General features: G+C 39.2%; 1 non-coding gene across 1 annotated transcript; it reads right to left on the bottom strand.

Annotated features, from left to right (window-relative positions):
* Nucleotides 1-5,047: 5,047 nt before the first annotated feature.
* On the bottom strand, nt 5,048-5,150 carry LOC122199060. Its single transcript, XR_006193328.1, has one exon. It is a non-coding gene; the product is annotated as a small nucleolar RNA U13 (small nucleolar RNA).
* Between the last annotated feature and the right edge of the window lie 7,288 nt (nt 5,151-12,438).

The raw sequence follows: 12,438 nt of genomic DNA, 5'->3' as shown, positions 1-12,438 counted from the left end.
ATCAAGAGTCACATGCTCTACTGACTGAGCCAGACAGGCATCCCAGGATTGTTTGTTCTAGTTCTGTGAAAAATGCTTTTCATATTTTGGTAGGAATTGCATTAAATCTATAGATTACTTTGAGTAATATAGACATTCTAACAATATTTATTCTTACCACCCATGAGCATGGAATGTCTTTCCATTTCTTTGTCATCTTGAATTTCTTTCATCAGTGTTTTAGTTTTCAGAGTACAGGTCTTTCATCACCTCTTTGGTAAAGTTTATTCCTAGGTATTTTATTGGCTTTGGTGAAATTATAAATGGGATTTTTTTTTAAGATTTAAAAAAGATGTTTACGTTTGAGAGAGAGAGACAGAGCGTGAGTGGAGGAGGGGCAGAGAGAGAGGGAGACAAGAATCTGAAGCAGGCTCCAGGCTCTGAGCTGTCAGCATAGAGCCCAGTGCAGGGCTCGAACCCACCACTGTGAGATCGTGACCTGAGTCAAAGTCGGAAACTTAGCCGACTGAGCCACACAGCAACCCCAGGATTGTTTTTTAAATTTCCCTTTTTGCTGATTCATTATTAGTGTATAGGGTGCAACTGATTTCTATACATTGATTTTGTATCCTATGACTTTACTGAATTCATTTATCAAGTCTAGTAGGTTTTTGGTGGAGTCTTTGGAGTTTTCTATATATAGTATCATGTCATTTGCAAATCATGAGAGTTTTACTTCTTCCTTACCATCCTTCCTTGGATGCCTTTTATTTAGGTTTTCTAACTGTTGTGGCTAGGACTCCCAGTACTATGTTGAATAAATGTGGTAGAGTGGACTTCCCTGTCTTGTTCCTGACCATAGAGGAAAATCTCTCAGCTGTTTCCCATTGAGTGTGATTTGGGCTGTGTTTTTTTTTTCATATAAGGCCTTTATTATGTTGAGTTATGTTCTCTCTAGACCTAATTTGCAGAGGGTTTTTATCACGAATGGATGTTATACTTTGTCAAATGCTTTTTCTGCATCTATTGAAATGATCATATGGTTTTTATCCTTTCTCTTATTGGTGTGATGTATCATATTGATTGTTTTCCAAATACTGAACTATACTTGCATCCTGGGAATAAATCCCACTTGATCATAATGTTTGATTTTTAAAAATATGTTGTTGGACTCAGTATGCTAATATTTTGTTGAGGATTTTGCATCTATATTCATAAGACATATTGGCCTGTAGTTCTTGTTTTTTGTGGTATCTTTATTTGATTTGGTGTTTGTCCATTTTCTTAAGTGTTTTTCAAAGAGTGGTTTTGTTTAAGTCCAGTTTAGAAGATTTTCTTCTAGATATTTTATACATTAGGTTTTACATTTAGGTCTGTCATTCATTATGAGTTATTTTTGTACATGGTTGAGATGGGTTTTTTTTTTAAAGGAATATTTAGTTGTTCAAGCACTATTTATTGAAAAAAACATCCTTTCTCCATTAAATTGCATTTGTACCTTTGTCAAAAGTCATTTTTACATGATTTTATTTTTGGAATCTTCTTCTTCTTCTTCTTCTTCTTCTTCTTCTTCTTCTTCTTCTTCTTCTTTTATTATTTTATTATTATTATTAAGTAACCTTTACCCCCAACATGGGGCTTGAACACAAGAGCCTGGATTAAGAGTTGCATGCTCTACTGGCTGAACCAGCCAACTGACCCTATTTTTGGAATCTTGGTTATAGTCCATTAATCTATCTTTATGCTTATATTATACTGTTTTAATTACGGTAGCTTTACAGTAATGCTCATAATCATCTAATATTATTTTCCAAAGTTGTTTTTAGGAGTTCTAGGTCCTTTGGATTTTATTATGATTTTCAGCTTGTCAATTTCTGGAGAAAAAAAAAATCTCCTGGGATTTTTATTAGAAATGCATTGAACCTATAGATCAATTTGGGGAGAGTTGATATCTTGACAATATTGAGTCTTCTGACCCATGAACAAAGTATGTATCTCATTCATTTAGGTCTCTTGAGTTTCTCTCAGCAATGTTTTGTCCTTTTCAGTTTAAGATCTTTCACATCCATGCTGTTTCAAAGGGACACATGCACCCCAATGTTTATAGCAGCACTATCAACAGTAGCCAAAGTATGGAAAGAGCCCAAATCCATCCATTGATGGATGAAGCAATAAAGAAGATGTGGTATATAGTGGCACCTGGGTGGCTCAGTCAGTTAAGTATCTGACTTGGGCTCTGGTCATGATCTCACAGTTCATGGGTTCAAGCCCTGCATCAGGCTCTGTGCTGACAGCTCAGAGCCTGGAGCCTGTTTTGGAATCTGTGTCTCCCTCTCTCTCTGTCCCTCCACCTCCCCCCACCCCAACATCGCATGCTCTCTCTCTCTCTCTCTCTCAAAAATAAATTAAAAAGTATTAAAAAGAAGTTGTGGTAAATATATACAATGGAGTATTACTCGGCAATCAAAAAGAACGAAAGCTTGCCATTTGCAACTATGTGGATGGAACTAGAGGGTATTATGCTAAGTGAAATTAGTCAGTCAGAGAAAGGCAAATACCATATGACTTCACTCATATGAGGACTTTAAGATATAAAACAGATGAACATAAGGGAAGGGAAACAAAAATAATATAAAAATAGGGAGGGGGACAAAACATAAGAGACTCTTAAATATGGAGAACAAACAGAGGGTTGCTGGAGAGGTTATGGGAGGGGGGGATGTTTTAAATGGGTAAGGGGCATTGAGGGATCTACTCCTGAAATCATTGTTGTGCTACATGCTAACTAACTAGGATGTAAATTTAAAAAAAAAAACAAAAAAAAAACCAGCCACACCTGAAACTCACCAAGTTGTGCACATTAAACATGTATACCTTTTTGTATGTCAATCATTTGTCAATGAAGTAGTTTTAAAAAAAAAGATTTTTCACATCTTTTGTCACATTTATCCTTAAGTCTTTCATTATTTTTTGATGCTATCTTAAAATTTCAATTTTTAATTGTTCATTGCCAATATATAGAAATTCAATTCATTTTTGTGTATCAATCTTGTATCTTGTGCCTCCCTAAGTTTATTAGTTTTTGTGGCAGTTTTGTATACTGCACTGAAATTTCTACAGAGATAATCATGTTATTTATGAAAAGACAGTTTTTCTTCTTTCTTCAATATGGACTCCTTTTATTTATTTTTTAGAAATATGATTTCACCTGGGTTTTCTTTTTAGTTTGCAAAAAAGAATTGAATTGGTTGGTTTTTGAAGGGTTGAATTCCTCTTGGGATGAATCCCACTTGGTCATGATGTAGTATCCTTTTTACATATTGTTAAATTTATTGAAATTATGTTTAGAGTTTTTGTATCTATATACAATATTGAATAAAAGTGGTGATAGAAGACATCCCCCTATCTTGTTCTTGATCTTAGTGGGAGAGTATTCAGTCTTTAACCAATGAATGTGATGTTAGCTGTCAGTATTTTATAAATGTCTTTTATCAGGTTGAAGAAGTTTCCTCATACTCCTAGCTTGCCAAGAATTTTTATTAGAAATAAATATAAGATTTTGTCAAATGCAGTGTTTGCACCTATTGAGATGATTATATGGTTTTTCTCCTTTGGTTTGCTAATATGATGAATTACTGTTTGATTTTTTTTAATATGAAATTTATTGTCAAATTGGTTTCCATACAACACCCAGGGCTCATCCCAACAGGTGCCCTCCTCAATACATATCACCCACCCCCCCCTCCCTCCCACCCCCCATCAATCCTCAGATTGTTCTCAGTTTTTAAGAGTCTCTTATGGTTTGGCTCCCTCCCTCTCTAACTTTTTTTTTTCCTTCCTCTCCCCCATGGTCTTCTGTTAAGTTTCTCAGGATCCACATAAGAGTGAAACCATATGGTATCTGTCTTTCTCTGTATGGCTTATTTCACTTAGCATAACACTCCAGTTCCATCCACGTTGCTACAAAAGGCCAGATTTCATTCTTTCTCATTGCCACATAGTATTCCATTGTGTATACAAACCACAATTTCTTTATCCATTCATCAGTTGATGGACATTTAGGCTCTTTCCATTATTTGGCTATTGTTGAAAGTGCTGCTATAAACATTGGGGTACAAGTGCCCCTATGCATCAGTACTCCTGTATCCCTTGGGTAAATTCCTAGCAGTGCTATTGCTGGGTCATAGGGTAGGTCTATTTTTAATTTTTTGAGGAACCTCCACACTGTTTTCCAGAGTGGCTGTACCAGTTTGCATTCCCTACTGTTTGATTTTTGAACAGTAAAACAATTCTGCATTTTGGGGGCGAACACACCCACTTGGTTATATTATGTTATCCTTTTTTATACCGTTGAGTTCAATTTGCTAAAATTTTGTTTAGATTTTTTGCTTCTATGTACATGAGAGATATTAGTCTGTAGTTTTGTTTCCTGTAATATCTTTGTCTGGGTTTGGAGTTGGGATAATACTGGCCGCATAGAATGAGTTGGGAGTTTTCCTTTGGAAAATCTTGTGTAGAATTAGTATTACTTCTTCCTTCTATAGAATTAGTATTAGTACAGATACTAATTTCTTTATTTTTTTAATGTTTATTTTTAAGAGAGAGACAGAGAGAGAGAGAGAGAGAGAGAGAGCAAGCTGGGGAGGGGCAAAGAGAGAGGGAGACACAGAATCCAAAGGAGGCTTCAGGCTCCGAGCTGTCAGCACAGAGGCTGATGCGGGGCTCGAACCCACTAACTGTGAGATCATGACCTGAGCCAAAGTTGGATGCTTAACTGACTGAGCCACACAGGTGCCCCTCTATAATTTCTATAGAGCTAATATTATTACTTCTAGCTATGTGGGCCTGAAATTTTCCATGTGGAAAGGCTTTTAAGTACAAGTTCAATTTCTTTAACAGATATAGGGCTTTTTAAGTTATCTATTTATTTTTGTGTGAGCTATGGTAAGTTATGTCTTTCAAGGAGTTTTTCCATTTTATCTAGGTTGTGAAATTTATTGGCATAAAGTTATTACTAGTCATAATAATCTATTTTTACCCCCTTTTTCTTGTTTGTTTGTGTTTTTCACATGAGATGGACAATACACTGCAGTTGTTACAAGGTTTGAAGGAGGCACATGTCACAAAACAGCATGAACATCAATTATCACACTTATGACTTACAAAAGGATCTATTTTTATTCTTAATACCTATAGAATATGTGGTGATATCAACTCTGCATTCCTGTTATTGATAATTTATCTTTTTACTTTTTTTCCTGATTAGTCTGGCTACAGCTTAATCCATTTTACTGATTTTTCCGAAAGAACCAGCCTTTGCTTTATTTGATTCTATTGTTTTCTTCTTTTCTATTTCATTGGATTCTGCCTTGGTCTTTATTATTCCTTTTTTCTGCTTTATGTCTGATTTGCTCTTTCTTTTCTAGTTTTGTAAGGTAGAAGCTGAGATCATTGATTTGAAAGCTTTCTTTTTCTTAATATAGACATTTAGTGTTGTAGGTTTTCCCTTAAGTAATGCGTTAATCACATCTACAAATCCTGATATGTTGTTTTCATTTTCATTCAGTTGCAAATACTTTTAAAATTCCTCTTTTGATTTTTTCTTTAATCTCCCAGTTATAAAGAAAGGTATTGTTTGGTTTCCAAATACTGGGGGATTTTCCAAGGATCTTTTAGTTATTGATTTCTAATTTAATTTTTCTGTGGTCAGAGAACATAGGTTGTATGACTTGAATCCTATTGTGTTTTATTGAGTCTTGTGACCCAGAATAGTTCTTTGTGCACTTGAGAAGAATGTGTATTCTGCTATTGTTAGGTGTTTTACAAAAGTCAATCAGGTCAAGTGATTAGTTTTTAAAATTTTCTATATCCATACTGATTTTCTGCATACATGGTCTAGCAATTATTGAGTAGTGTTAAAATCTCTGACTATAATTATGGAGTCATCTATTTCTTTGTGCAGTTCTATCAGTTTTAACTTCATGTATTTTGAGGTACTGTTATTAGGTTCATAAATGTTTAAGATTGTTATTTTCTCTTGATGAATTGATCCTTTATCCTTATAATGATAAAATGACCTTCTTTATCCCTGGAAATATTCTTTGGTCTGAAATGTATTTTGTTTGATTTTAAGGTAGTTGATCTCATTTTCTTTCGGCTAGTGTTAGCGTGGTTTCTCTCTTTCCATCCTTTCACTTTTAACCTATTTGTTACATCATCTTCATATTTAAAGTGCACTTTTTGTAGGAAGCATATAGTTGGGTCTTGCTTTTTTATTCAACCTGATAAGCTATGCCTTTTAATCAGGCTATTTACACCATTTATATTTAATTTGATTATTAATGTTGTTAGATTTGAGTATCTCCTTTTGCTGTTTGTTTTCTATTTGTCCCACCTGTTATTTGTTGCCCCATTCCTAGTTTTCTACCTTCGTTTGGACTAATCAAGTTTCTTTTTGATATGATTTTATCTCCTTAGTTGCTTTATTAATTATAATTCTTTATTTTGATATGTTAGTGATTGCTTAACGGTTTATAATATGTATTTATCTATCATAGTCTGCCTTAAAGTGATATTATGCCTCTTCACACGTAATATAAGAACCTTACAATATTCTTTCATTTATCCCCTCCTGGCCTATTTGATATTGTCATGCATTTTATTTTTCATTTTTCATTTTCATTTCATTTGGGTCTTCCTTAATATTTTCTGTGACTCTACTTTTTTGAATATATACAATACAGTTATAATAACTGTCTTAATGTTCTTTTCTGTAAATGCTAACATCTGTGTCACTTCTGGATTGCTTTTCACTAATTCTTTTTCCCCCTATTAGTTGTATTTTCTTGACTCTTTGTATAGCTGGTAATCTTTGTTTGGATGCCAGGTAGGTCTGGAGCGGTGCTCATTGTAGGGCTGCTTCTCCACTACTGAGGCAAGACCTTCCTGAATACTCTACCCAGTGCCTTGTAAATTTTGAGTTTTTCCAGCCTGATTGAAATAGGCGCTGTTCCTAGCCCAATGTGAATGACAAGAACGCTTCCCTCTAATCTTTACAGGTGGTTCTTTCTCTGGCCTAGGACCATTTCCTTAAATGCATACACTGATCAGAAATAGTTGAGGGAGGACTCTCTGCAGATCTGTCCAGTATTCTGTTTCTGTGAGGCTGTCTTTTTTCTGTTATTCTGTCCTGTGAACTCTAGCTGCTTCAGTCTCCCTGGACTGTAGGGTCTGTTTTCTGAACTCAGGGAGTCTGCCAGACTCTGTCTCAACTTTCTCTTCCTTCTGCCACGCTTGGAAACTCTCAAAGTAGCAAGCTGGGGCAGTTGTAGGACTCACCTTGTCAGTTTCCTGTCTCTCAGAGATCACTGTCCTCCGTTGCTTCATATAGAGTACCTTAAAAACTGTTGTTTTAGATATTGTGTCTGTTTTTTGTTTGTTTGTTTGTTTTAGATACTTTGGGTGGGATGGTCCTTGTGTGTTCATCTTGGCCAAAAAGAGAAGTCTAGTCATTGCTTCTTTCCCTCTCTTTGAGATTTAATCCTTTCTCTTTTAACTTTTTTGGGGGAAAATATGAAGGCTTAGAAAAGTTGTAAAAATTATTCAGGGAACACCTGTATACACTTCATCTAGATTCATCAGTTGTTAACATTTTGCCACATTTGTGCACGCTTTCTTTCTCACTCTCTCTCACACACACACTTTAATTGAACTATGGGAGAGAAATTGCAGACATCGTGATAGTTAATCATTAAATAAATCTTAAGAATAAAATCACTTTCCTATATAACAACAATACAATGATCAAATTCAGGAAAGAGTATAAGTGGAAGAAGCAGAAATTGCCTTTTAAAGATTGAGCTCAGAAAAAAATAAAATAAAATAAAGGTTGGGTTCAGTATTGGCATCCCTTGACTTTCACTCTATTCCATTTGTAAAAGCAGTGACAGGCCAGCCCAGATTGATTGATTGATTGATTGATTGATTGATTTCAATATATGAAGTTTATTGTCAAATTGGTTTCCATACAACACCCAGTGCTCATCCCAAAAGGTGCCCTCCTCAATACCCATCAGCCACCCTCCTCTCCCTCCCACCCCCCATCAACCCTCAGTTTGTTCTCAGTTTTTAAGAGTCTCTTATGCTTTGTCTTTCTACCACTCTAACCTCTTTTTTTTTTTTTCCTTCCCCTCCCCCATGGGTTTCTGTTAAGTTTCTCAGGATCCACATAAGAGTGAAAACATATGGTATCTGTCTTTCTCTGTATGGCTTATTTCACTTAGCATCACACTCTCCAGTTCCATCCACGTTGCTACAAAGGGCCATATTTCATTCTTTCTCATTGCCACGTAGTACTCCATTGTGTATACAAACCACAATTTCTTTATCCATTCATCAGTTGATGGACATTTAGGCTCTTTCCATAATTTGGCTACTGTTGAGAGTGCTGCTATAAACATTGGGGTACAAGTGCCCCTATGCATCAGTACTCCTGTATCCCTTGGGTAAATTCCTAGCAGTGCTATTGCTGGGTCATAGGGTAGGTCTATTTTTAATTTTTTGAGGAACCTCCACACTGTTTTCCAGAGCGGCTGCACCAATTTGCATTCCCACCAACAGTGCAAGAGGGTTCCCATTTCTCCACATCCTCTCCAGCATCTATAGTCTCCTGATTTGTTCATTTTGGCCACTCTGACTGGCATGAGGTGATATGTGATATCTGAGTGTGGTTTTGATTTGTATTTCCCTGATGAGGAGTGATGTTGAGCATCATTTCATGTGCCTGTTGGCCATCCGGATGTCTTCTTTAGAGAAGTGTCTATTCATGTTTTCTGCCCATTTCTTCACTGGGTTATTTGTTTTTCGGGTGTGGAGTTTGGTGAGCTCTTTATAGATTTTTGGATACTAGCCCTTTGTCTGATATGTCATTTGCAAATATCTTTTCCCATTCCGTTAGGCCAGCCAGATTTAAAAGGAGAAATATGTCCCCATTTCTCAGCCAGAGGAATGTCAAAGAATTACAGGTTATTTTAAATCTATCACATTGTACATATTCATTTCCAGTTGTCTCAATAATATACTTTGCAGCAACTTTTTTTCAATCCAGAAATTCAGATGTCAAATCTCCTTAGTCTCATTGGGCTAGGAACAGTCTTTAATCTGAAACAGTTTTGTTTTTGTTTTTTTAATTTTTTTTTAACGCTTATTATTGAGAGACAGAGACAAAGCGTGAGCATGGGAGGAGGAGAGAGAGAGAGGGGAAGACACAGAATCTGAAGCAGGCTCCAGGCTCTGAGCTATCAGCACACAGCCCGACGTGGGGTTCAAACTCACAAACCGTGAGATCATGACCTGAGCCGAAGTCAGACGCTTAACCGACTGAGCTACCCAGGCACCCCTGAAACAGTTTTTTTTTTTTTTTTTTTTTTTTTTGTCTTTACGACATTGAAATATCTGAGGTGTACAGACCAGTTGTTTTGTAGACTGTCCCATAATTTGGGCTTATCTGTTTCCTTGTGATTAAATTCCAGTTCTGTATTTGGAATACAATAAAGGTGATGTCATGTTCTTAGAACACCACCTCATGCGTGATGCCAATTTGTACTACTGGTGAACTTAACTTTGAGTACTTGATTAAGGTGGTATCTGCCAGATTTCTCCAATGTACTGGCACTCTATCTCCATCATAATTGGTAAGTAATCGCCAAGGATGTTCTTTTTTTTCTTTTCCTTTAAATTAAAAACAACAACAACAAAAAACAAACAAACAAAAGGTTTGTATTCTGTGTTAGAGAAGCCCTTAATCTATTGTGTATCAGTTCTGCTGACTGTCACTTATGTGTGACCTCCTGTGTTTCAGGATTTTGTCATTAACTTGCATTTGCATGAATCTTATGGGACTGAATCAAAGAAGCGTCCTCCAGAGTGCGGTTTTTTTTTTTTTTTTATTGCTTCTGCTTAGAACACAGGGAACTTGGTAACTCTTTAAAGCCTCATGTTTGGGTCTCCTTCTTCCAGTCCCAGATCACAGTGTCAGCAGAAACTCTCCACGTGCTCTCAAGCAAAGCCAGGTGCTCAGAGGTCAATGACCCAGTGCTGGTTCTTCCCACGGTTTGTTCCTTTTGGGTCGGGGTAATTCTTGGAGAATCTCTTAGTTTCTTGTCAGTGGTGGGTGTCCTGGAGAATCTGGCCTGCTATCCTGCCTGCCTAAGCAGAACCCAGGATGATTTTTCACTTAAATCTTTAGTATAAACATCATTCTGTCTTGACCTTCCGTAATAATATCTTTGAAGATATTAGGATTTCGAATAATTTATTCAGTTAATATTTTCAATCGTCCTGTGAAATGGGAAGGCAGGTGAATTGGTACATTACGTAGTTGAGAAAGCTGAAACCTGTCAGGTGATGTAAGTTTACTAACCTCTGAAGCCTCAGTTTCCTGTTCTGTAAAACCAGAACTAACCCCCTCTTTGAACGAGCCAATGCTTTGTGAGCATTTACGGGGTGAATCTGGGAAGCGCCCAGCACCTAACTCAGTATTACTGGCACCAGGCTTTAGATCTTCCAAAAGACAAGATGTCCACCCCTCTTTCTCCCTCCTCGTTCTTCCACTGCCCGGGTGGGGTCCGGCCGGCCTGGGGTGGAGCGCCATGCTAGCGGAGAAACTGGCAGACCAGCCCGCGAGGCCCGGAGGACCGGACTCTCGGGGCGGACGCGGGGGGCGGAGCCTGCGCTCGGGAACCTCCTCTGGGGTGGCGGGGGCGGTCCCCATGGGCCCTCATGCCTCCTCCCTTCTCCCGGCGGTGCTGGCCGGGGCCGCGTCTACGGTGAGTGCGCCGGGCCTTGGCTCCGCAGGCGCCCGGGACGCGCAGTCCGGTGCGGAGGGCGGCGGCGGGCTCCTGGTGGGCACCGCCGTGGGGCGCACCGGGGTGGGTACCAATTTGGGTCTGGGCGCGCGGTGGGGCGGACGCAGCGCAGCGGCGCGGCCTGGCTCGGTGGGGCGGTCCTGCCCGAGTCCGAGCGGTGAGGTCGGCCAGGGGGCCTGCGGAGGCCGAGCCTGGCGGGAGGCACCGGCTCAGGTGCGAGCACCTCCGCGGCGCTCCCTCTTCTGCCGGCGGGGAAGCCGGGCCAGATGCTGCCAGGTAGGGAGAGGTTCAGGGGTGGTCTCACGAATCTGGGGTCGTCCCCCAGCACCTCTTTCCCCGCGGGCACATCAACGTGAGAAAGCCCCTTCCTCCTTAGAGCCCTCTCTCCCAGGGTTTCTCCTAGGAAACCGATCAGCTGATCCCAGCCTGCGGCCTGCTGGCGCCGGAGAGTTGTGAGAGTCACCTGGCTTTTAAAGTACTTCAGAGACGCCTGCCCGGAGTGGGCTCTGAGGCCATCCCCCGTCTGTCGATCAGTGTCTGTTGATCGGCTTCCATTAGAAGATAAAGGCTGTCTCTAGTTTGAAAAGAGTAGAAAAGTCTAGGAGGATTGGGACTGAGAAAAGGCCTTTGGATTGCTAGCCTTGGAGAGCAGTTACAAAGTGGGTGTGCGCTGGGTTGCATAGTGTTCAAGAGTGGGAGAGGGATGGGGACGTGGAGGTGGCCAGGGCTCAGGAAGCGCTTTGCAGCCCTTTGGTGATCAAAAGGAGGAGCAAGAAGATAGTAATTTGAGGGTTCAGGAGAGGTGTGTGTGTGTGTGTGTGTGTTTTAATTTCTCATTTTTTTTAATTTAAAGGAAGGTAACATGTTAGGGATGCAAGAAAGTCCAGGCATCAGTATTATTCAGGGTCCAGGCTAAGAGACTGGGCTTAAAAAGAGGGGAAGAAGGCTATCCTAGGCCGGAGGGCTGGGCAGGAGTTCTGGAATGTGACTCTAGGGCGAGGAGATAATGCTTGATTGGACCATAGTTTATCTTTTTGGAATTTTATTTTCTGGTTGGCCTTTAACCTCCACGAAATTGCAAAAATGTTCAGGTTCCTGTCTTTGTGCATTATTGGGAGAGAAGATCTATGCCTTGATCAGGTTAGAAACATCTGTTAGAAATATTGACCTGTTTGACCACATAATCTTGGGGGGGGCAGTAAAACTAGCTCTGATATTGTGTTTTATGTGCCACATCAAATAAGTGTTTAGTATCTACTTTAAACTGAGCTAATAATAATGGGTGCTTTTTCCAGAGATGCATGCAAATGATTTGAGCGCTAATCATTTCTTTGAAGATCTTTTATTCAGAGTGGAAACATCAAAAGCAAGTCAGTGGCGGGTTTGTTCTCTTTTTTAAGTCGTCAAGGGACAGTGGTTTCTCAAACATACCTAAGTTCCTATTGAAAATATGGAATATGGATGCTCTGACCTCACTTAGACCTTTGAAATAAAAATCTCTGGGAGTAGAGCCTAGGGATAGGAATTTCAAACAGAGATCACAGGATTTTCTTGTGGCACTGAGAATTATTGACAGCCTCTGAGTTTTTCTTTC

Source organism: Panthera leo, chromosome C2 (assembly GCF_018350215.1).
Source record: "Panthera leo isolate Ple1 chromosome C2, P.leo_Ple1_pat1.1, whole genome shotgun sequence".
NCBI classification, from domain to species: domain Eukaryota; kingdom Metazoa; phylum Chordata; class Mammalia; order Carnivora; family Felidae; genus Panthera; species Panthera leo.
This window is presented reverse-complemented; position numbering and strand designations above follow the sequence as displayed.